The sequence below is a fragment of the Lactuca serriola genome, chromosome 5 (assembly GCF_051521515.1).
Source record: "Lactuca serriola cultivar US96UC23 chromosome 5, Lser_US96UC23_V15, whole genome shotgun sequence".
NCBI lineage: Eukaryota > Viridiplantae > Streptophyta > Magnoliopsida > Asterales > Asteraceae > Lactuca > Lactuca serriola.
Window position 1 is genome coordinate 214,220,777 of NC_136412.1, and position 24,753 is coordinate 214,245,529.

Genomic DNA, 24,753 nt, shown 5'->3' on the forward strand with positions numbered 1-24,753 from the left:
ATTGAATCCAATCCTTTCATCAGAAATCAGAAAGTGTGATTCAAATATAAGTTTTTTGGAGTTTAAAATGGATTTCCATGGCAATTACAACTCCGCAAAGAGGCAGAAGTTAGATAAGGTAACTATCACTTCATTATTTTTTTTCGCTTATAATTAATCGTTAACTTTTATTTCATTATTTATTGGATAAAATCAACTTAGTAGGAATTTAAAACAAGTGTTTCAATCAATTCCTCACATTTCTAATTAGAATTGGCTACTTATCAACCCTTTGTACTTTTGTAGATCCCAGTGGCTCCAGCAAACAACGTGAAAAGAGATTGCAACAACTATTTTGAACAACTATTCAAAAAGAACTCATCAAACCTTTATACTTTCGATTTGAATGAGTCGGAGCTCGTTTTAGTGAGTTGTCGTAGTTGCTACCTTTATGTGATGGTGTGTGATTCCAACCCAAAATGCCCTAGACGTTTCAAGCGATGTTTACTTTATATGATTTGAAAGCTTTTGTTCTAATTACCTCAATGTTTCTCTTATATAAGTACCAAATAATATCCAAGGAATAATTTTGCGAACATTTTAAAGTTCTTCGTAACAATCAATTATTTTCACTTCATACAAATTTATTTTATTTCATTTTTAATATGTGGAAATAAGATCATACTTTAGAAAGCGAAACCCAAGATATAAATCAATTACGAATTTATGATGTCGAAATGAGAAGTATTGGCGGAAATATAAATCAATCAAACTACAAGAAATAGGAGGATATTTCTTTTAATGTTTATGTGTCTAATTTTCCTCACTCGACCAGTGTGAATGGCTTGTGGATGCTTTGTGAACATGTAACTTCCTAAATTTCAAAATAAATTTATCATTTTTAAACTAGCACAAACACTCATTTTCATAAAGGTACATTCAAAGCAAAACCATTTGTTCATAAACCAAACTCCATAAAGCAGATTTATCACAAAAGTTTCATGGAATCTCAAATCATGAAACCACTTATATGAGTGTACAATCACACCTTCACCTTCCCACGATCTGATGAAGTACCTGAAACAATTAATTTACAACTATAATCAAAAGCTTATTAATTACCCCAAAATATGTCACACAACAATACACGTATAATGCATGCACATAATGGTTATCAAAATAAGGCTTGTTTTCCCCTTTGGCCTACAACATCAAGCTGGTATGCTCCATTTGGCTTACAACATCATGTTCGTCCGCCTGAATATCTTGGCCTTCAACAAACAATTGGCCTACCCTCTTATCCATAATATGTCAAAATATCTTTGACACAGACAACAACCAAACTCACAACTTCAAAAAAAAGAACACAATTGAGCTCCCAGAATCAACCATACATCTCGTAAGCATCAATATATAACCAAGTGTATGGAAACCCGTATTACTTTTAGTAGGTAACGATGTTCGATTGTTTTCCACACTCTCATATGGAAAACCAACTGAGAAACACTAGTTCTTCGTTTTGCCAGGAGCTCTTGCAGTATAAGTTTAACATCCCACTCTGGCACGTATCACAATATTGTCATTTTGGGCTCTCGGCACGAAAACTTCCCAAGGGGTCACCCATCCCTGGATTGCTCTCGGCCGGTAACGCTTAACTGTCGAGTTCTTATGGGATCTGCTGCCCTCGCGGATTGAAAACGTGTTTTGATGGGGAAGGTATCCACACCCCTTATAAGGAATGTTTTGTTCTCCTTCCTAGCCAATGTGGGATCAGGTGCGACCCACCTTCACCCCCCCCCCCCATTATAGGGTTCGATGTCCACGTCGAACACATTGACCCATGCCTTAGCTCTGATACCATTTGTAACACCCCCTCTAGCAGGTATCATAATATTGTGTGTTGCACTTGATCCCACATCGGCTGGAAAGGAGAACGAAACATTCCTTATAAGGGGTGTGGATACCTTCCCTATCTAAACGCGTTTTAAAGCCGTGAGGGCATCAGATCCCATAAGAACTCTACAGTTAAGCGTGCCCGGGCAAGGGCAATCCAAGGATGGGTGACCCCTGGGAAGATTTCACGTCGGGAACCCAAAACGGACAATATTATGATACGTGTCATAGCGGGATGTTACAATAACATCCAACACTCGACGATGATACCAAACTTCCCCAAGTATGATGGAAAAACTGACATCAATGAGCACATCGATACCGCTTGGTGGACAATGACATCACTATCGATGGACAACCACTTCATTTGAGCGTATTTCCTGATTACGCTATTAGGAAATGCCAAAAGGTGCTTCAAGGCGATGTGACCAGGCATTATCTCGAGTTTCAAACAGTTATGTCACCTTTTCCTCAACAATTTCATTTAACTGACGAAAGGTAAGGGAGATGAGAACTCCATAATAGAATGTAAGCAAAAAGAAGGAGAGTCAATATGGGCATATGACCATAGATTAAACTTGGCGACACTCAACGTCCCGGGCCATGAAGAGTTCCTTGTAATTGGCACCTAAACCCAAGGTCTACTCCGAGGCTTTTTGCAAAAGAAGATGTAGAGGATGCTACCTCAGTCGAGAGACGAGTTCAATTATAGAATTGAGAAATACCTTCGATAGATCGAGGGTGAGGAAATGAATGAAACCAACGTAAAAGCCATACAAAACGTATACATCAAACAAGACGAAGAATACTCCCACGCAATCCCCAACCTCCGAGATCACCTTAATATAAGACACGATGGAAGCCATGCCAACCACAACCAACCCTCAAAACAACCATCTTACAGATTTCATCCAATTGGTAAAGATGAGCCCCGGAGACAACGAAGCTAAGGTGCATGTAGTTGAGAAAACACCTCCAATGGTCGACAAAGAGAAAGGGAAATACTATGTGTACCACAAGACCAAAACCCATGATACGCAAATATTACAACAGCTAGTAAACTATGTCACCTTTAATCCAATCCGTCTTGAATGTCTGTTTAGTGATTTCCTGATAATACATGTCGTTTTGAGCGCCAACACAAGCATAGTGAGAGTTATAGGTTAGTGATTTTCTGATAATACATTTCATTTTGAAATTGAGTTTATGTTGTCCTTAGTTTTTTCCTGACTGGATATGACCTTAACTAAGGTGAAAACGATCATCCTTTACGGATTGGTCCGAAAAGGGCTGCAACAAATATGCAATTCCGAAACAAATCATAATAAATTGTATAAATAATGTATGAAAAAGTACGAGTAGTCCCTGGAAAGGTATCGACCTTAACTACCTGCGTACAAAACAGTTTTGCAAACCATTGTGTTTAAGATGAGCAAAACAGGCCTTAAATGGACCATAATTTTTCACATAAAATCGTAGCATTTTGTAGTATATTTTTCAAGAGTGTTTTTGCATAAATGAAATATGTGATCACATGTACTCCCCCCATGGAATATATAAAAACCATAAAAAAGGGGTTGTTAGCACTCACCTTAATGGATGATTTGTGAACTAGATTCGTGAGTGCGGTTATCTTTGAGAAACACCTCGAGAAAACTTGAACTAGGAACAATCTAAATCGGGGCTGTTTTGGACTTGATTGAAACCCATAAAAAACTAGGATATATCAAAAAAAGATATCAACACAAAGTTGGCATAAGGTGGTCGTGGTTGGTAGTCGAAAATATAGGTAAAAGGAGATGGATATGGTGGTTTATGGTGGTGGAGTGGTGGTTATTGGTGTCGCGTTCAAAACCAATAAAAGAGAAAGAATGGAGAGGGAAGAGTAAGAGAGGAAGTGGCTGATGATTTGTGTCTAAAATGAAGACACAAATACTTCCTTTTAAAGTATATGATGCCTATCACATGCAACATGCACCCCTACCTTCATAGAAAGTCCAACAAACAATACACAACATGATTATACTAGAAGGAGAAGTGAGTGTCAACTAAGCAAACGGGGAAGTGAGGCAAGGGGATAAAAGACATGGGTCCGAGATCAAGAGGGAAGTATTGGCTGATTTTTCACTCTTCCAACCAAGCATGGTGGGGCCTAGTGATGTCATATTCTCAAAATGCTCTAAAACCTTCCTCGATTTGCATGCCAAGTTCCAGACGCCTAATTATTTTCCAAATTAGTGAACGATAGAGCCGAATTCAAAGATTTCAAAAACAAAAATTGAGTAATTTTTCTAGACGTAGAACTCCGAGAAATTGTGTTTTAAGATTCGCGTCTAAATGACCAGATACGTTCGATTTTTTGACTTTTGTAAATGTTGTTGTTTCCATATAACTTTCGTATCTTTTTCATATAGGATTTGTTTTGGACGTCCTTGATATTTTAGGAAACGGGAAAACATGTACAAAGAGATCAGTGTGTTTGCTTTGCTCACAACTTCTTAATAAAAAAATTCCTATTTCTAAGATGTATTAACTAGGGTTGCAGTTTATGCTATTTTGATTCGATTTTGATATTCCACTATTGAAAGTAAGATATTATCTTGTATCTGATTTTAGTTGTAATGCCACTACATATTTACAAACATATGTATTAAAGCTCAATACATCAGATCAAAAAAGGGTTGCCAGTGAACTGATTGCCCACAATTTTAGAACTAAATTTTGGGATGTTATATATTATTGGGTACATGATTTTTCAAGGTTCACTAGTCTATAGTGTTAGCCATGAATATTTTTCTTTTTATGCATATAATTTTTGATAACATCTTTATATATTCACATTATTCATGTGGACTTTTTCACATTTATCAGTTTTTTTATAACAACTCTTAATGATCTATATCATAGAAGATAAACCGTTGCCATTGATATGGATAAACTCCCATTTAATGTTTCATGTGTGAAATTGAAAAAAGTCAAAAATATAGTTATCATGAATAAATGAACTGTTACGTCGTAGCTTTTATTGAAACAATTTTCATAATGATCACACCTTCTTCACTATTATATAAGAACAAGAAAGGTCTCACAATCATATATATATATATATATATATATATATATATATATATATATATATATATATATATATATATATATATATATTTGAGTGGATTGAATCCAATCCTTTCATCAGAAATCAGAAAGTGTGATTCAAATATAAGTTTTTTGGAGTTTAAAATGGATTTCCATGGCAATTACAACTCCGCAAAGAGGCAGAAGTTAGATAAGGTAACTATCACTTCATTATTTTTTTTCGCTTATAATTAATCGTTAACTTTTATTTCATTATTTATTGGATAAAAATCAACTTAGTAGGAATTTAAAACAAGTGTTTCAATCAATTCCTCACATTTCTAATTAGAATTGGCTACTTATCAACCCTTTGTACTTTTGTAGATCCCAGTGGCTCCAGCAAACAACGTGAAAAGAGATTGCAACAACTATTTTGAACAACTATTCAAAAAGAACTCATCAAACCTTTATACTTTTGATTTGAATGAGTCGGAGCTCGTTTTAGTGAGTTGTCGTAGTTGCTACCTTTATGTGATGGTGTGTGATTCCAACCCAAAATGCCCTAGACGTTTCAAGCGATGTTTACTTTATATGATTTGAAAGCTTTTGTTCTAATTACCTCAATGTTTCTCTTATATAAGTACCAAATAATATCCATGGAAGAATTTTGCGAACATTTTAAAGTTCTTCGTAACAATCAATTATTTACACTTCATACAAATTTATTTTATTTCATTTTTAATATGTGGAAATAAGATCATACTTTAGAAAGCGAAACCCAAGATATAAATCAATTACGAATTTATGATGTCGAAATGAGAAGTATTGGCGGAAATATAAATCAATCAAACTACAAGAAATAGGAGGATATTTCTTTTAATGTTTATGTGTCTAATTTTCCTCACTCGACCAGTGTGAATGGCTTGTGGATGCTTTGTGAACATGTAACTTCCTAAATTTCAAAATAAATTTATCATTTTTAAACTAGCACAAACACTCATTTTCATAAAGGTACATTCAAAGCAAAACCATTTGTTCATAAACCAAACTCCATAAAGCAGATTTATCACAAAAGTTTCATGGAATCTCAAATCATGAAACCACTTATATGAGTGTACAATCACACCTTCACCTTCCCACGATCTGATGAAGTACCTGAAACAATTAATTTACAACTATAATCAAAAGCTTATTAATTACCCCAAAATATGTCACACAACAATACACGTATAATGCATGCACATAATGGTTATCAAAATAAGGCTTGTTTTCCCCTTTGGCCTACAACATCAAGCTGGTATGCTCCATTTGGCTTACAACATCATGTTCGTCCGCCTGAATATCTTGGCCTTCAACAAACAATTGGCCTACCCTCTTATCCATAATATGTCAAAATATCTTTGACACAGACAACAACCAAACTCACAACTTCAAAAAAAAGAACACAATTGAGCTCCCAGAATCAACCATACATCTCGTAAGCATCAATATATAACCAAGTGTATGGAAACCCGTATTACTTTTAGTAGTTAACGATGTACGATTGTTTTCCACACTCACATATGGAAAACCAACTGAGAAACATTAGTTCTTCGTTTTGCCAGGAGCTCTTGCAGTATAAGTTTAACATCCCACTCTGGCACGTATCACAATATTGTCATTTTGGGCTCTCGGCACGAAAACTTCCCAAGGGGTCACCCATCCCTGGATTGCTCTCGGCCGGTAACGCTTAACTGTCGAGTTCTTATGGGATCTGCTGCCCTCACGGCTTTAAAACGTGTTTTGATGGGGAAGGTATCCACACCCCTTATAAGGAATGTTTTGTTCTCCTTCCTAGCCAATGTGGGATCAGGTGCGACCCACCTTCACCCCCCCATTATAGGGTTCGATGTCCACGTCGAACACATCGACCCATGCCCTAGCTCTGATACCATTTGTAACACCCCCTCTAGCAGGTATCATAATATTGTGTGTTGCACTTGATCCCACATCGGCTGGAAAGGAGAACGAAACATTCCTTATAAGGGGTGTGGATACCTTCCCTATCTAAACGCGTTTTAAAGCCGTGAGGGCATCAGATCCCATAAGAACTCTACAGTTAAGCGTGCCCGGGCAAGGGCAATCCAAGGATGGGTGACCCCTGGGAAGATTTCACGTCGGGAACCCAAAACGGACAATATTATGATACGTGTCATAGCGGGATGTTACAATAACATCAACCACTCGACGATGATACCAAACTTCCCCAAGTATGATGGAAAAACTGACATCAATGAGCACATCGATACCGCTTGGTGGACAATGACATCACTGTCGATGGACAACCACTTCATTTGAGCGTATTTCCTGATTACGCTATTAGGAAATGCCAAAAGGTGCTTCAAGGCGATGTGACCAGGCATCATCTCGAGTTTCAAACAGTTATGTCACCTTTTCCTCAACAATTTCATTTAACTGACGAAAGGTAAGGGAGATGAGAACTCCATAATAGAATGTAAGCAAAAAGAAGGAGAGTCAATATGGGCATATGACCATAGATTAAACTTGGCGACACTCAACGTCCCGGGCCATGAAGAGTTCCTTGTAATTGGCACCTAAACCCAAGGTCTACTCCGAGGCTTTTTGCAAAAGAAGATGTAGAGGATGCTACCTCAGTCGAGAGACGAGTTCAATTATAGAATTGAGAAATACCTTCGATAGATCGAGGGTGAGGAAATGAATGAAACCAACGTAAAAGCCATACAAAAGGTATACATCAAGCAAGACGAAGAATACTCCCACGCAATCCCCAACCTCCGAGATCACCTTGATATAAGACACGATGGAAGCCATGCCAACCACAACCAACCCTCAAAACAACCATCTTACAGATTTCATCCAATTGGTAAAGATGAGCCCCGGAGACAACGAAGCTAAGGTGCATGTAGTTGAGAAAACACCTCCAATGGTCGACAAAGAGAAAGGGAAATACTATGTGTACCACAAGACCAAATCCCATGATAGGCAATATTACAACAGCTAGTAAACTATGTCACCTTTAATCCAATCTGTCTTGAATGTCTGTTTAGTGATTTCTTGATAACACATGTGGTTTTGAGCGCCAACACAAGGTTAGTGAGAGTTATAGGTTAGTGATTTTCTGATAATACATTTCATTTTGAAATTGATTTTATGCTGTCCTTAGTTTTTTCCTGACTAGATATGAACCTTAACTAAGGTGAAAACAATCATCCTTTACTGATTGGTCCGAAAAGGGCTGCAACAAATATGCAATTTTGAAACAAATCATAATAAATTGTTTAAATAATGTATGAAAAAGTACGAGTAGTCCCTGGAAAGGTATCGACCTTAAATACCAGCGTACAAAATAGTTTTGGAAACCATAGTGTTTAAGATGAGCAAAACAGGCCTTAAATGGACCATAATTTTTCACATAAAATCGTAGCATTTTGTAGTATATTTTTCAAGAGTGTTTTTGAATAAATGAAATATGTGATCACATGTACTCCCCCCATGGAATATATAAAAACCTTAAATTTGTGAACTAGATTCGTGAGTGCGGTTATCATTGAGAGACACCTCGTGAAAACGTGAACTAGGAACATTCTAAATCGGGGCTGTTTTGGACTTGATTGAAACCCATAAAAAGCTAGGAAATTTCACAAAAAGATATCAACACAAAGTTGGCATAAGGTGATGGTGGTTGGTCGTCGAAAATATAGGTAAAAGGAGATGGAAATTGTGGTTTACGGTGGTGGAGTGGTGGTTATTGGTGTTGCGTTCCAAACCAATAAAAGAGAAAGAATGGAGAGGGAAGAGTAAGAGAGGAAGTGGCTGATGATTTGTGTATAAAATGAAGACACAAATACTTCTTTTTAAAGTATATGAGGTCTATCACAAGCAACATGCACCCCTGCCTTCATAGAAAGTCCAACAAACAATACACAACATGATTATACTAGACGGAGAAGTGTGCATCAACCAAGCAAATGGGGAAGTGAGGGAAGGGGATAAAAGACATGGGTCAGGGATCAAGAGGGAAGTATTGGCTGATTTTTCACTCTTCCAACCAAGCATGGTGGGGCCTAGTGATGTCATATTCTCAAAATGCTCTAAAACCTTCCTCGATTTGCATGCCAAGTTCCAGACGCCTAATTATTTTCCAAATTAGTGAACGATAGAGCCAAATTCAAAGATTTCAAAAAAAGAAATTGATTAATTTTTCTAGATGCAGAACTCCGAGAAATCGTGTTTTAAGATTCGCATCTAAATGACCAGATACGTTCGATTTTTTGACTTTTGTAAATGTTTTTGTTTTCTTATAACTTACCTATCTTTTTCATATAGGATTCGTTTTGGACGTCCTTCATATTTTTGGAAATAGGAAAACATGTACAAAGAGATCAGCATGTTTGCTTTGCTCACAACTTCTTAATAAAAAAATTCATGTTTCTCAGATGTATTAACTACGATTGCAGTTTATGCTATTTTGATTCGATTTTGATATTCCACTATTGAAAGTAAGATATTATCTCATATTTGATTTTAGTTGTAATGAAACTACATATTTACAAACATATGTATTAAAGCTCAATACATCAGATTAAAAAAGGGTTGCCAGTGAACTGACTGCCCACAATTTTAGGACTAAATTGTGGGATGTTATATATTATTAGGTACATGATTTTTCAAGGTTCACTAGTCTATAGTGTTAGCCATGAATATTTTTCTTTTTATGCATATAATTTTTGATATCATCTTTATATATTCGCATTATTCATGTGGACTTTTTCATATTTATCAGTTTTTTTATAACAACTCTTAATGATCTATATCATAGAAGATAAACCATTGCCATTAATATGGATAAACTCCCATTTAATGTTTCATGTGTGAAATTGACAAAGTCAAAAATATGGTTATCATGAATAAATGAACTATTACATCATAGCTTTTATTGCAACAATTTTCATAATGATCACACCTTCTTCACTATTATATAAGAACAAGAAAGGTCTCACAATCAAATATATTTGAGTCGATTGAATCCAATCCTTAAATCATAAATCAAAAAGTGTTATCCAAATATAAGTTTTTTGGAGTTTAAAATGGATTTCAATGGTAATTACAACTCCGCAAAGAGGCAAAAGTTAGATAAGGTAACTATCACTTCATTATTCTTTTTTGCTTATAAATAATTGTTAACTTTTATTTCATTATTTATTGGATAAAAATCAACTTAGTAGGAATTTAAAACAAGTGTTTCAATCAATTCCTCACATTTCTAATTAGAATTGGCTACTTATCAACCCTCTGTACTTTTGTAGATCCCAGTGGCTCCAGCAAACAACGTGAAAAGAGATTGCAACAACTATTTTGAACAACTATTCAACAAGAACTCGTCAAACCTTTATACTTTCGATTTGAATGAGTCGGAGCTCGTTTTAGTGAGTTGTCGTAGTTGCTACTTTTATGTGATGGTGTGTGATTCCAACCCAAAATGCCCTAGATGTTTCAAGCGATGTTTACTTTATATGATTTGAAAGCTTTTGTTCTAATTACCTCAATGTTTCTCTTATATAAGTACCAAATAATATCCAAGGAATAATTTTACGAACGTTTTAAAGTTCTTCGTAACAATCAATTATTTTCACTTCATACAAATTTATTTTATTTCATTTTTAATTTGTGGAAATAAGATCATACTTTAGAAAGCGAAACCCAAGATATAAATCAATTACGAATTGATGATGTCGAAATGAGAAGTATTGGAGGAAATATAAATCAATCAAACTACAAGAAATAGGAGGATATTTCTTTTAATGTTTATGTGTCTAATTTTCCTCACTCGACCAATGTGAATGGCCTGTGGATGCTTTGTGAACATGTAACTTCCGAAATTTCAAAATAAATCTATCATTTTTAAACTAGCACAAACACTTATTTTCATAAAGGTACATTCAAAGCAAAACCATTTGTTCAAAAACCAAAATCCATAAAGCAGATTTATCACAAAAGTGTCATGGAATCTCAAATCAAGAAACCACTTATATGAGAGTACAATCACACCTTCACCTTCCCACGATCTGATGAAGTACACGTATAATGCATGCACATAATGGTTATCAAAATAAGGCTTGTTTTCCCCTTTGGCCTACAACATCAAGCTGGTATGCTCCATTTGGCTTACAACATCATGTTTGTCCGCCTGAATATCTTGGCCTTCAACAAACAATTGGCCTACCCTCTTATCCATAATATGTCAAAATATCTTTGAAACAGACAACAACCAAACTCACAACTTCAAAAAAAAAAAGAACACAATTGAGCTCCCAAAATCAACCATACATCTCGTAAGCATCAATATATAACCAAGTGTATGGAAACCCATATTACTTTCAGTAGTTAATGATGTACGATGGTTTTCCATACTCTCACATGTAAAACCCAGTGAGAAAAACTAGTTCTGCGTTTTGCCAGGAGCTCTTGCAGTATAAGTTTAACATCCCACTCTGGCACGTATCACAATATTGTCATTTTGGGCTCTCGGCACGAAAACTTCCCAAGGGGTCACCCATCCCTGGATTGCTCTCGGCCGGTAACGCTTAACGGTCGAGTTCTTATGGGATCTGCTGCTCTCATGGCTATAAAATGTGTTTTGATAGGGAAGGTATCTACACCCCTTATAAGGAATGTTTTGTTCTCCTTCCTAGCTAACGTGGGATCAGGTGCGACCCACCTTCACCCGCCATTATAGGGTTCGATTTCCACGTCGAACACATCGACCCATGCCCTAGCTCTAATACCATTTGTAACACCCCCTCTAGCCGGTATCTTAATATTGTGGGTTGCACCTGATCCCACATCGGCTGGAAAGGAGAACGAAACATTTCTTATAAAGGGTGTGGATACCTTCCCTATCTAAACGTCTTTTAAAGCCGTGAGGGCATCCGATCCCATAAGAACTCTACAGTTAAGCATGCCCGAGCAAGGGCAATCCAAGGATGGGTGACCCCTGGGAAGATTTCGCGTCGGGAACCCAAAACGGACAATATTATGATACGTGTCATAGCAAGATGTTACAATAAGATCCAACACTCGAGGATGGTACCAAACTTCCCCAAGTATGATGGAAAAACTGACTTCAATGAGCACATCGATACCTCTTAGTGGACAATGACATCACTGTTGATGGACAACCACTTCATTTGAATGTATTTCCTGATTACGCTATCAGGAAATGCCAAAAGGTGCTTCAAGGCGATGTGACCAGGCATCATCTCGAGTTTCAAACAGTTATGTCACGTTTTCCTCAATAATTTCATTTAACTGACGAAAGGTAAGGGAGATGAGAACTCCATAATAGAATGTAAGCAAAAAGAAGGAGAGTTAATATGGGCATATGACCATAGATTAAACTTGGCGACACACAACGTTCTGGGCCATGAAGAGTTCCTTGTAATTGGCACCTTCGCCCAAGGTCTACTCCGAGGCTTTTTGCAAAAGAAGATGTAGAGGACGCTACCTCAGTCGAGAGATGAGTTCAATTATAGAATTGAGAAATACATCTGATTGATCGAGGGTGAGGAAATGAATGAAACCAACGTAAAAGCCATACAAAATGCATACATCAAGAAAGAACAAGAAAACTCCCACGCAAGCCCCAACCTCCGAGATCACCTTGATATAAGACACGACGGAAGCCATGCCAACCACAACCAACCCTCAAAACAACCATCTTACAGATTTCATGCAACTGGTACAGATGAGCCCCGGAGCCAACGAAACTAAGGTGCATGTAGTTGAGAAAACACCTCCAATGGTCAACAAAGAGAAAGGGAAATACTATGTGTACCACAAGACCAAAACCAATGATAGGCAAATATTACAACAGCTAGTAAACTATGTCACCTTTAATCCGACCCATCTTGAATGTCTGTTTAGTGATTTCCTAATAATACATGTCGTTTTGAGCGCCAACAAAAGGATAGTGAGAGTTATAGGTTAGTGATTTTCTGCTAATACATTTCATTTCGAAATTGAGTTTATGTTGTCCTTAGTTTTTTTCCTGACTGGATATGAACCTTAACTAAGGTGAAAACGATCATCCTTTACTGATTGGTCCGAAAAGGGCTGCAACAAATATGCAATTTTGAAACAAATCATAATAAATTCTATAAATAATGTATGAAAAGTACGAGTAGTCCCTAGAAACGTATCGACCTTAACTACCTGCGTACAAAATAGTTTTGGGAACCATAGTGTTTAAGATGAGCAAAACAGGCCTTAAATGGACCATAATTTTTCACATAAAATCGTAACATTTTGTAGTATATTTTTCAAGAGTGTTTTTGCGTAAATGAAATATTTCATCACATGTACTCCCCCCATGGAATATATAAAAACCATAAAAAGGGGATGTTAGCACTCACCTTAATGGATGATTTGTGAACTAGATTCGTGAGTGCCGTTATCTTTGAGAAACACCTCGAGAAAACTTGAACTAGGAACAATCTAAATCGGGGCTGTTTTGGACTTCATTGAAACCCATAAAAACTAGGAAATATCACAAAAAGATATCACACAAAGTTGGCATAAGGTGGTGGTGGTTGGTAGTCGAAAATATAGGTAAAAGGAGATGGATATGATGGTTTACGGTGGTGGAGTGGTGGTTATTGGTGTCGCGTTCCAAAACAATAAAAGAGAAAGAATGGAGAGGGAAGAGTAAGAGAGGAAGTGGCTGATGATTTGTGTATAAAACGAAGACACAAATACTTCCTTTTAAAGTATATGAGGCCTATCACATGCAACATGCACCCTACCTTCATAGAAAGTCCAACAAACAATACACAACATGATTATACTAGAAGGAGAAGTGAGCGTCAACCAAGCAAACGGGGAAGTGAGGCAAGGGGATAAAAGACATGGGTCGGGGATCAAGAGGGAAGTATTGGCTGATTTTTCACTCTTCCATGCAAGCATGGTGGGGCCTAGTGATGTCATATTCTCAAAATGCTCTAAAACCTTCCTCGATTTGCATGCCAAGTTCCAGACGCCTAATTATTTTCCAAATTAGTGAACGACAGAGCCGAATTTTAAGATTTCAAAAACAAAAAATGATTAATTTTTCTAGATGTAGAACTCCAAGAAATCGTGTTTTAAGATTCGCGTCTAAATGACCAGATACGTTCGATTTTTTGACTTTTGTAAATGTTTTGGTTTTCTTATAACTTTCGTATCTTTTTCATATAGGATTCGTTTTGCACGACCTTCATATTTTTGGAAACGGGAAAACATGTACAAAGAGATCAGCGTGTTTGCTTTGCTCACAACTTCTTAATAAAAAAATTCCGGTTTCTCAGATGTACTAACTAGGGTTGCAGTTTATGCTATTTTGATTCGATTTTGATATTCCACTATTGAAAGTAAGATATTATCTCGTATCTTATTTTAGTTGTAATGCCACTACATATTTACAAACATATGTATTAAAGCTCAATACATCAGATTAAAAAAGGGTTGCCATGATCACACCTTCTTCACTATTATATAAGAACAAGAAAGGTCTCACAATCATATATATTTGAGTGGATTGAATCCAATCCTTTCATCAGAAATCAGAAAGTGTGATTCAAATATAAGTTTTTTGGAGTTTAAAATGGATTTCCATGGCAATTACAACTCCGCAAAGAGGCAGAGGTTAGATAAGGTAACTATCACTTCATTATTCTTTTTCGCTTATAATTAATTGTTAACTTTTATTTCATTATTTATTGGATAAAAATCAACTTAGTAGGCATTTAAAACAAGTGTTTCAATCAATTCCTCGTATTTCTAATTAAAATTAGCTACTTATCAGCCCTCTATACTTTTGTAGATCCTAGTGGCTCCAGCAAACAACGTGAAAAAAGATTGCAACAACTATTGTGAACAACTATTCAACAAGAACTCGTCAAACCTTTATACTTTCGATTTGAATGAGTCAGAGCTCATTTTAATGAGTTGTCGTAGTTGCTACCTTTATGTGATGGTGTGTGGTTCCAACCCAAAGTGCCCTAGATGTTTCAAGCGATGTTTACTTTATATGATTTGAAAGCTTTTGTTCTAATTACCTCAATGTTTCTCTTATATAAGTACCAAATAACATTCAAGGAATAATTTTGCGTACTTTTTATATTTCTTCGAAACAATCAATTATTTTCACTTCATACAAATTTATTTTCTTTCATTTTTAATATGTGGAAATAAGGTCATACTTTAGAAAGCGAAACCCAAGACATAAATCAATTACGAATTCATGATGTCGAAATGAGAAGTATTGGCGGCAATATAAATGAATCAAACTAAAAGAAAAAGCAGGATATTTATTTTAATGTTTATGTGTTTAATTTTCCTCACTTGACCAATGTGAATGGCTTGTGGATGCTTTGTGAACATGTGACTTCCTAATTTTCAAAATAAATTTATCATTTTTAAACTAGCACAAACACTCATTTTCATAAAGGTACATTCAAAGCAAAACCATTTGTACATAAACCAAAATCCATAAAGTAGATTTTATCACAAAAGTGTCGTGGAATCTCAAATCATGAAACCACTTATATGAGTGTACAATCACACCTTCATCTTCCAACGATCTAATGAAGTACCTGAAACAATTAATTTACAACTATAATCAAAGGCTTATTAATTACCCCAAAATAGGTCACACAACAATACACATATAATGCATGCATATAATGGTTATATGTCGCACCCCAAAACCGAGAACGGCGGAATACGTTCTGGGATGGAGGACGTCATGGACAGTATCACAACAATGCATAATAGTAAAAACAAGCAACAACATCCATAGCATTAATATAGTAATTGTAATACAAGCATGTTCTGTACAGTTTGTTAGACTCCAAAAAGTATAATCAAAATAAAGAGGAGTTTTGTATGTGCTCCGTCTTCTCAAAAGCTGCATCTGTACCTGTCTACTGATGACCTGAGAATACAAGTTATTTTGAAAACGAGTATCAGTGTAAAGCTGGTGAGTTCATAAGCATTTAGTGTGGTTACTTGTATAAAAGTGTTTCAATCGTGTAATATAAAAGTTGTTATCAAGTTTGAAAATAGTATGAATCTCTAGAAAATCCTATATTTTCCAGTAAAAGTAGTCTTCTACCAAGACTTGGTTACTTGTAGGTTTGATCCTTTGAATATGTAAAAGTTTTCCCAATGAGACTCTAAGTTATAAAAATATAGTTTTAGACTTCATTCATGTAAAGTAAATGGGAAGATAATGTTTTATTCCAGCAGTGTTACTGCCGGCTAAAGGGAAAAATAAACTACAGACTCTAGGTAGTGATAAGTATATAATACACCTCGGGGAGTCTATTTTACCTTTATTTCTTAATTTGTTAATTTAGGGATTCGAATGTAAATTCATATGTAACCATGCGGATAGGTGATCGAATGTATAATGACCCTCCATGTCACACGTAGTTTGGTAACAATTTGTCATCCCTAGGCCTAGTCGGCTCGGACTGTAGCTAGCAGTCGGGATGTAGGAGTGTCTGTCCTGTATATAGATCTATACACGTAGTGCCTGCTCTCCCTCCAGGAGACTATGGCTACACGGCGAAGGTGCAATGAAGTTTCGTATAGAGGGATAGTGTGTCACATTTTGTTTTAGTATATTCAATTGTATTAGTGTACAGTGTACTTCTCGGTATCATGTATTTAGTGTTCTCTTGTCTAGTATATAGTATTCTTCTTATATAGTACTAACTATGGTAAGTATCATAGTAATGGTAGTAAGGAGCGGTAAACCTTAACTGTACATATTATAGTTAAATAACATGATGTATCCTGTCTTCGATATACAAAGGTATTGAACTGAGTGAAGATGTTCATTTCCAACACAAATATATACAATACAAAACTATGAATTCAACGACAGTCGGACAGATAACAATATACTCTAAGACCACAATCAAACAACAACAGGAAATAATGCGAGCTATCAGTCCTAAGTCCTTCAAGTCTTACTTATATAAATATATTGATGTAGATATAGTTTGGGAGCATAAGATGTTTAAAAAGAGTTTGGAAATAGTTTTTATAACAATTTAACACGAGAAATGAGTTTGATAAACATTTAAAGCAGTTTCGATGGCAAAGCGGTTAAAAGTATAGAAATCCTTTTTGATTGCAAGTTACAAATCACATGTGCTTGATACTGTAATTTTTTGGATTCAACTTGTATCCCCCCCCCCCCATAAAAGCATTTAAAAACATTTGAAAGGTTAATTAAGGGGTATGAACACACCTGCAGTGAGTGGAGTGGATGGAATGTCGGGTAGGATGGTAGGTGTCAAGTGAGGACTTGAACACACCCACAGATCCTATGCAACATGTAGTGATACATAATTGTATCTAATTAGACATTTAATCACTAACTAAGTAAGTAAAGACACTCTAATGCATGAAAACACTTTGCTTCAAGTGCTAGGAGTGCTAAGGGTTGCATCTAAGGAGTGTATGACCTCACTAAGGAGTTTACTCTTCAAATACCCACCCTATGTGAGTTTACAGTTGAGGAACCATTTCCCCCATGAGTTTATAGCCGTAAACTCATGGGAATGGTGTATTTGTGTGTTTCCAAGCTTCATTCTTCACAAAGAAAGGTTCTAGGGTTGATTCAAAGGTATAGGAAGTGGTTAGGACCCGAAATGGTACTCCCTTGGAGTTTGCGGTCCTTGGACCACTCCTTGGGAGTTTATGCTCGTAAACCCTCAAGAGTTTACGGCCGTAAACCCTGGCCACTTCATCCTTTTCATGTTTTGTGGTTCGTAGATCAATCATGCAAGTCCCTAGTTCATTTGCTAAGCATAGGAAGGAGTTGGGGGCATCAAAACCCCTCTTTGTGGTGTTTACGGTTTTGGGAGATCCCTAAACCGTAAACACATGCGCTTGGGGTTTTTGGGTGTCTAATCCATGGATACTAAGCCAATAACTAGTTAGGAGAAGTATACTTACTTATAGGAAGCTTGTAAGAGTGATTAGAGCCCCAAAAACACAAGTGTGTTCTTGAAGATTTGAAGATCACTTGAAGATCTATGTAAGAATCGGAATTTCATGGATGAGAAGACGCAGAAACACTAGATTAAGTGTTGTGGGTAAGAATCTAGGAAGAAAACTTAAATTTTTGGCGGATTTGGAAGAAGTGTGTGATGATACTTGAGAGAAAACCTTGTGTTCTTGAGGTGGGGAGTGGGAAATGAGGACTAGAAGTGTAAACTTATGCTATATGCATGAGTCTTGGGGAAAGAGGGTGTTTACGGCCCAAACACCCTCGTTCGGCCGTAAACACCTAGCTAAGGTGTCGAGTTGTTCAGTTTGCCACACGTCACTAATTACGTCACTTCTTTTTATTAAATCGTTTGACGAAAAATAAAATAAAGCACCAAACGGGTTTAAATCCGGCCAAAAGTATACTGAAATGTTTTTAAATATCATTTGAAGTGTTTGACTGTGGAAATTATACAAATGAAAATTTTGGGTTGTCACATCATCCCCCCGTTAGAGGGAATTTCGTCCCGAAATGTAGAATTCGAGTAGTTAAGTTATTACAGCGCAACTAAGCAAAGAGGTGAGGATATTTGAGTTTCATTTGATCCTCGTGCTCCCAAGTGAACTCCGGTCCTCGCTTGGCGTTCCAGCAAACCTTAACAATTGAGATGCAACTTTGTTTCTATCATTTGACCTCTCGGTCCATAATCTCCGCAGGTTCTTCCACAAAGTTGAGGCTCTCGTTCATCTCGATCTCGTCGAGTGGAATTACGAGAGTCTCATTGGATAGGCAATTTTTCAGGTTCGAGACATGGAAGGTAGGGTGTATGTTACTGAGTTCATGGGGTAGGTTAAGTTTGTAAGCTATGGGGTCGATTCTAGCGAGAATCTCGAAAGGCCCTATGTATCTTGGATTCAGCTTTCCACGCTTTCCAAAGCGTACCGTGCCCTTCCAGGGTGAGACTTTCAAAAGGACTCGGTCACCCACCTGGAACTCCAATGGTTTTCTTCGTTGTTTGCGTAGCTTTTCTGTCGATCTCTAGCGGCTTTTAATCGTTCCTGAATCTATACGATCTTCTCGTTCGTTTTTCGAATGATCTTCGGACCCGTGAGAGCGCTGTCAGGAACGCGCCATTTGGTTAACTGAGTGTCACCCACCTCAGCCCAGCACAGAGGGGATCTGCACTTTCGGCCGTAGAGGGCTTCGAATGGAGCTACCTTGATGCTTGTGTGATAACTGTTGTTGTAGGAAAACTCGACAAGAGGTAAGTGGGTATCCCATGCCTTACCAAAGTCGATCACACAGGCTCGCAACATTTCTTCCAGGGTTTGGATAGTCCTCTCACTTTTTCTGTCGGTCTGCAGATGATAGGCTGTACTCATGTCCAGCCTCGTCCCTAAGGCGTTTTGCAGTGATTGCTAAAATCTCGAAGTGAACCTACTATCTCTATCAGAGATAATAGATATAGGGACACCATGCAGTCGTACGATCTCCTTAATGTATGTTCTTGTGAGTTTCTCCATCTTATCTGTTTCCTTGATGGGTAGGAAGTGCACTGACTTGGTCAATCTGTCAACGATGACCCATATGGTATCAAGTCCACCTGTTGTCTTGGGTAGCTTGGTTATGAAATCCATAGTTATCCGCTCCCACTTCCATTCAGGTATCTCTGGTTGTTGTAGTAGACATGATGGCTTCTGGTATTCGACCTTGACCTTTGCGCAAGTAATGTATTTACTCATGAAGGTAGCAATCTCTGCTTTCATGTTAGGCCACCAGTATGACTTCTTGAGATCCAGATACATCTTATCTGAACCTGGGTGAACGGAATATCAAGTGTTGTGTGCTTCCTTCATGACCAAGTCTCTGAAGCCACCATGTCGCGGTGTCCAGATTCGGTCCATGAGATATAACGCTCCGTCACCCTTAACTTTTAGGTTCTTATCCATTCCTCACAGGGATTCTCCCGCTACATTTTCAGGTTTCAAGGCTTCGAGCTGAGCCTCCTTAATCTGTGCGGATAGATGCGAATGGATAGTCATTGTTAATGACTTGACTCTACGACCCGAATATTCCTTCCGACTTAGGGCATCTACTACTACATTGGCTTTACCCTGGTGATAATGAATCTCACAGTCGTAATCATTGAGTAGCTCGACCCACCGTCATTGTCTCATATTGAGCTCCTTCTGGTTGAGTATGTGTTAACGGCTTTTGTGGTCAGTGTATATCGTGCTCTTCGTACCGTACAGGTGATGGGTTTTAGTCATAAGAACATCCTATGTGCTCATACAAACCCTAATGCTTGGATCTAGGTTTCTCTATTGTACATGCAATTCATCCAAGACTTTAAACCCTAGATCTAGTATATGATAATCAATATAGCCTATGAATAAGAGTTTAGATCATACCTTGATTGTTATGTAGCAATAACAATCTCAAATCCTCCTTGTAATGACTTTAGAAAGCTTAGAGTCACAAATGTCACTCCTCAATTGGTTCACAAACACCAAGAGCAAGAGGATGAAGAAGAGAAGAGAAGGAGGCTGCTCAAAACGTGTAGAAACCCTAATCAAATAGTTCACCAGGTTTTTGAGCCATAAGGGTCCTTTAAATAGTGAGGGTATTAGGGTTATCTAACAAGGAAACCCTAATTTGGATGCTTAAGCCCTAAGCAACCCATGGACTCCTTCCTTAACAAGCCTTGGACGATTTCTAATGGGCTTCCCCATAGAATTCGTCCAACCTTATATTATAAGGTAATCCATAGCCCAATTGCAATTATCTTATAATTACAATTCCAGTCCCTTAAGTTTAATTAATCTCTTTTAGCCAAAAACTTAATTCTTATTAATTCTTGACTAATATTAATTAAACAATATGATTTCTCCTTTAATATATTATTTTCATAATATATTAATAAATCATATTTAATCCTTTCTCTCCATTATTCATCCTATCAAGTTGCTTTGGTGAAGGCAACCCAAAAGGACCATGCACAATCGGGTCAAGTACATAACAAAATAGTTATGGACTTAGACACTAATCCAACAGTCTCCCACTTGGATAAGTCTAATAACTATTATGCGTATGACTTCAGATCCTGATCTGCAATCGTAGCTTTCCAAAGCCGCTGTCAACTCTGATCTTATCAGATACGCGTGTCCTTAAGATAAGGGATCATATATTCCTCCATTCTAGATATCGTATAGACTGATACATGGATCTAAATCATTTCTTTCTATCTATGTACTGTTTCCCGAATTCAGATTTATGACGACTGACAACAGACTACAATTGCACACATCAATTTAGTCCCAGCATGGCCAAACACTTAGGTTTCCATCACTAAATCATTGAGGGGCCCACATATATCGCTTTTATTCTACTTTGGATAAAAGGAACGAATAAACTTTGACTCAATGCTCGCTTGCACTCACTCACCAAATCACACACAACAATATATTCTATAACACCAATTTACTGGTTCGTTTACATATTATCAATATGCAGCCGACTCGCAAGATACAACTCACACATCTCGGTTTCAAGAATATAAGATGTGATCGTCTCACCAATCACTCGTGATGAAATCCATGAAGTGATCCAAGTGAGCGTGGGTTTAATCCAATGCTCAAATCATATTCATAAGCACTCATGAACGTTGCAGAAAACATTTGCTTATGTCTAATACTCCTTAGACAATCCACACACCAATTCACGACAGTCTTCATTCATATCTACTTCCAACATATGAACGACTGCGGCCCGTTCGAATAATTTGACTTGTTCTAAAAATATTAAATTATTCAGGAAGTCAAAACATCCAAAGTGAAACACAAGAATAATACTAATCCTATATGGCATCAAAACTTTGAGTATAAATAAAACACCTTTTATTTATCACCATATCGATTACTCATTATTTGTTGTTTCGGGTAATCAACTTCTTACTTGAATTATTACTACACTTGTCCCATGCTCTTAGCATGCACACAATGTTTACTTATGTTTCTTACTTTGTAAAATAGATCAAATGAACACATTTCCAATCATACTCATTTCACAACTCCTAATCCTTTTTTCATAAGTGAAAGAATATCAAATTCTTGCCACTTATAAAATATGTTACATTCTAACATTTTATGCAATGATCCTTTCGTAATGTCATTGCACTAAAGTCACAATGACTATTGCCAATGAAATTACAAAGTCTTCTATCGAAGATTGTTACAAGACAATTCCTTAGATGTGATGTCTCTCACTCAAAGTACATTCCTTTGAACATCCTTTTGCATAAAAGTTTCTAATCTAGACATTGATTCTCAATATCCAACTCCCAATATGGAAACGTTTCCATATTTTCCATATGACAACTCATTCTTAATAGAATCTTTTCTATTCATAATAATGTCGATGTGGTCCATCCAATACTATACTTCCAACTACTCACAAGCGACCAATCCTCGGCGAACTTTGGATTGTCCTTTTGATAGTTGTTTAATTATTTTAGTCAAAACCGATTCTTGTCCTTCTTCCCTCTAAATGCGCTAGACATTTGGAAAATTTTATAACGGTCAAATATTATAGCATTCGCAATTGATCCTATACCCGAAACATATGGGACACGATGCATAATGTCTTACATAAAGATTTGATACTTTATCAATCTTCTGCCATAATATTTTACGTGCTACGTTCTCACAATTCGAATTATGAAGAGGAATGTCGTAATCATAATCGAAATTTAAGAACACACTATGTATCCTTGACTAAGTTTATTAACATTCCACAACCTAAGCCTTTAGATTTGAAATGAAGCAAAATATTCTCTCCCTTAAATATAGCAAAACAACTATTCAACCCTTACAACTTTGCAAAGTATGACACTTGTTTTCTATAATTAATATTGCTAACTTGCAATCATAACATTTATGCTCCCACTATCACGATGATATTACCAACATAACACTTATGCTCCTACTAGCTTTGACATGTATTCAGAAACAACTTAACTTTTAGAAAAATAATGCCTATAGAATTTCTTTAAGTTCATATTTCTAATACCCAATGCTTTGATAATCTTTAATCAAGGCTTCTTAAACTTATACACCTTTGACTTAGATAGTTTATATGTGTGTCTTAAACAATTTAGACTAATTGCCAAATTTCATAATTTGAATCATGGAAAGGGATACCGTAACCATAATCGAATTCGAGAATACAATTTTCACAATCACTATCTTCTTAAAATCATCCTTAGTGAAAGCATTTCCTCACAGTCATTTTCATGAAGGAGGGAATCTTAAAACAGTTAGATTTTAATGGTGTATGTGTTCCTATCCATGGGAATTTGTCAAAACCAAAGTTTGCGACAAATGCAAACTCATATGGACCGAACCTTCTCAATCTCGACTTCTTGCCTTATGGTAACACGACTGCCCACCATGTCTTCCAAGTAGTTAAGCAGCTCACCCTTTCCTATCAATGTACTTTCAATTGATCAAGGTCCTTGCCTTTTATGCATTCAAATGAGAACTCATAGGGCTCACATGCATAATTAACTCAATTGGAACGACATGGAAACAAGGTAATGTCAACACGATAGGTTGTAAACCTCTACTCGTGTGCTAGTGATGATCGATAAGGTTTATTCTAGATTTGTTCTTGAAACCTTTCAAGACCATTAAGACTCCCACTGACTCCTTGACATATAAGATTCTCTTGTCAATAAACATTTTTCAACAAACAAATATTCAAGAGTTAGTGTAGCCTTTATCAAAACATTTCATAAAATTGGTCGTTGTTGGTCTTTGTCTTATCCAAGACGTCACAACTTTCCAATTTCAAATGTGCGAGAATAGGAAAACCTTTTTCCAAATTCTACATTTGATGAATGTTATAAACCTTCTTAAGACTTGTCACTCAATATTACAATCTTAATTCTAAGACTTGTTTTGGAATGAAGTATGATTGACTTCTTGATTTAACCATTTCTTCAATTCTTGATTCCTCTTCTTATACATACACTTGTACTAAGACTTATTTAGAGAATCAATTGAAATATGGTTCTTAATCATTAAGACATATCATAAAGTATAAAAGGTACTCTCCCTTCTTCTTAGAATAGAGAAACTTTTATCTTTCTGCCTACTTGATTCTTTTATTCGTTCTACTATTGATTTAAACCTTTTCAATCAATTCAAAATTACACTTAATCTTATAAGTATAATCATATTTACTAATCCTTTAGTAAATCATGACGAATATCTTTGTTACCCTTGTGGTGGACTTGATCAACACACAACTTTGTGTACTCGATCTCCTAGTCCTTCACTTGACACTTTGTCAACGAATTAGTCTAATTTCCAAATATGAAATTTCTCATTCATCGTGCAACCAAGTTGCATGATTCCAAGTTTCTGTCCAATTGAAACTTGGGCGATGAGAAACTCTCCGTATTTGGTAAATTCTTGACATTTCCACAATTATCATAATTATGAATCACATCCACTCGTTGTAGAAATATACGAACATGAATTTTTCATAATGATTTCATTGCAAGGAAATAAAATAAATAAATAAATAAATGAGTCAAACCAAAATTTATTTTATTCATAAAAGCAGCGGAAAACATTTGTCCTTACAATGCAAAATCAACGGAAAAACTATGTAGCCAAAAAGAAAAATTTCTAACAACTCTATCATAACTCCCTAAGCTTAAAATCTAATCTTCAAATCCATGC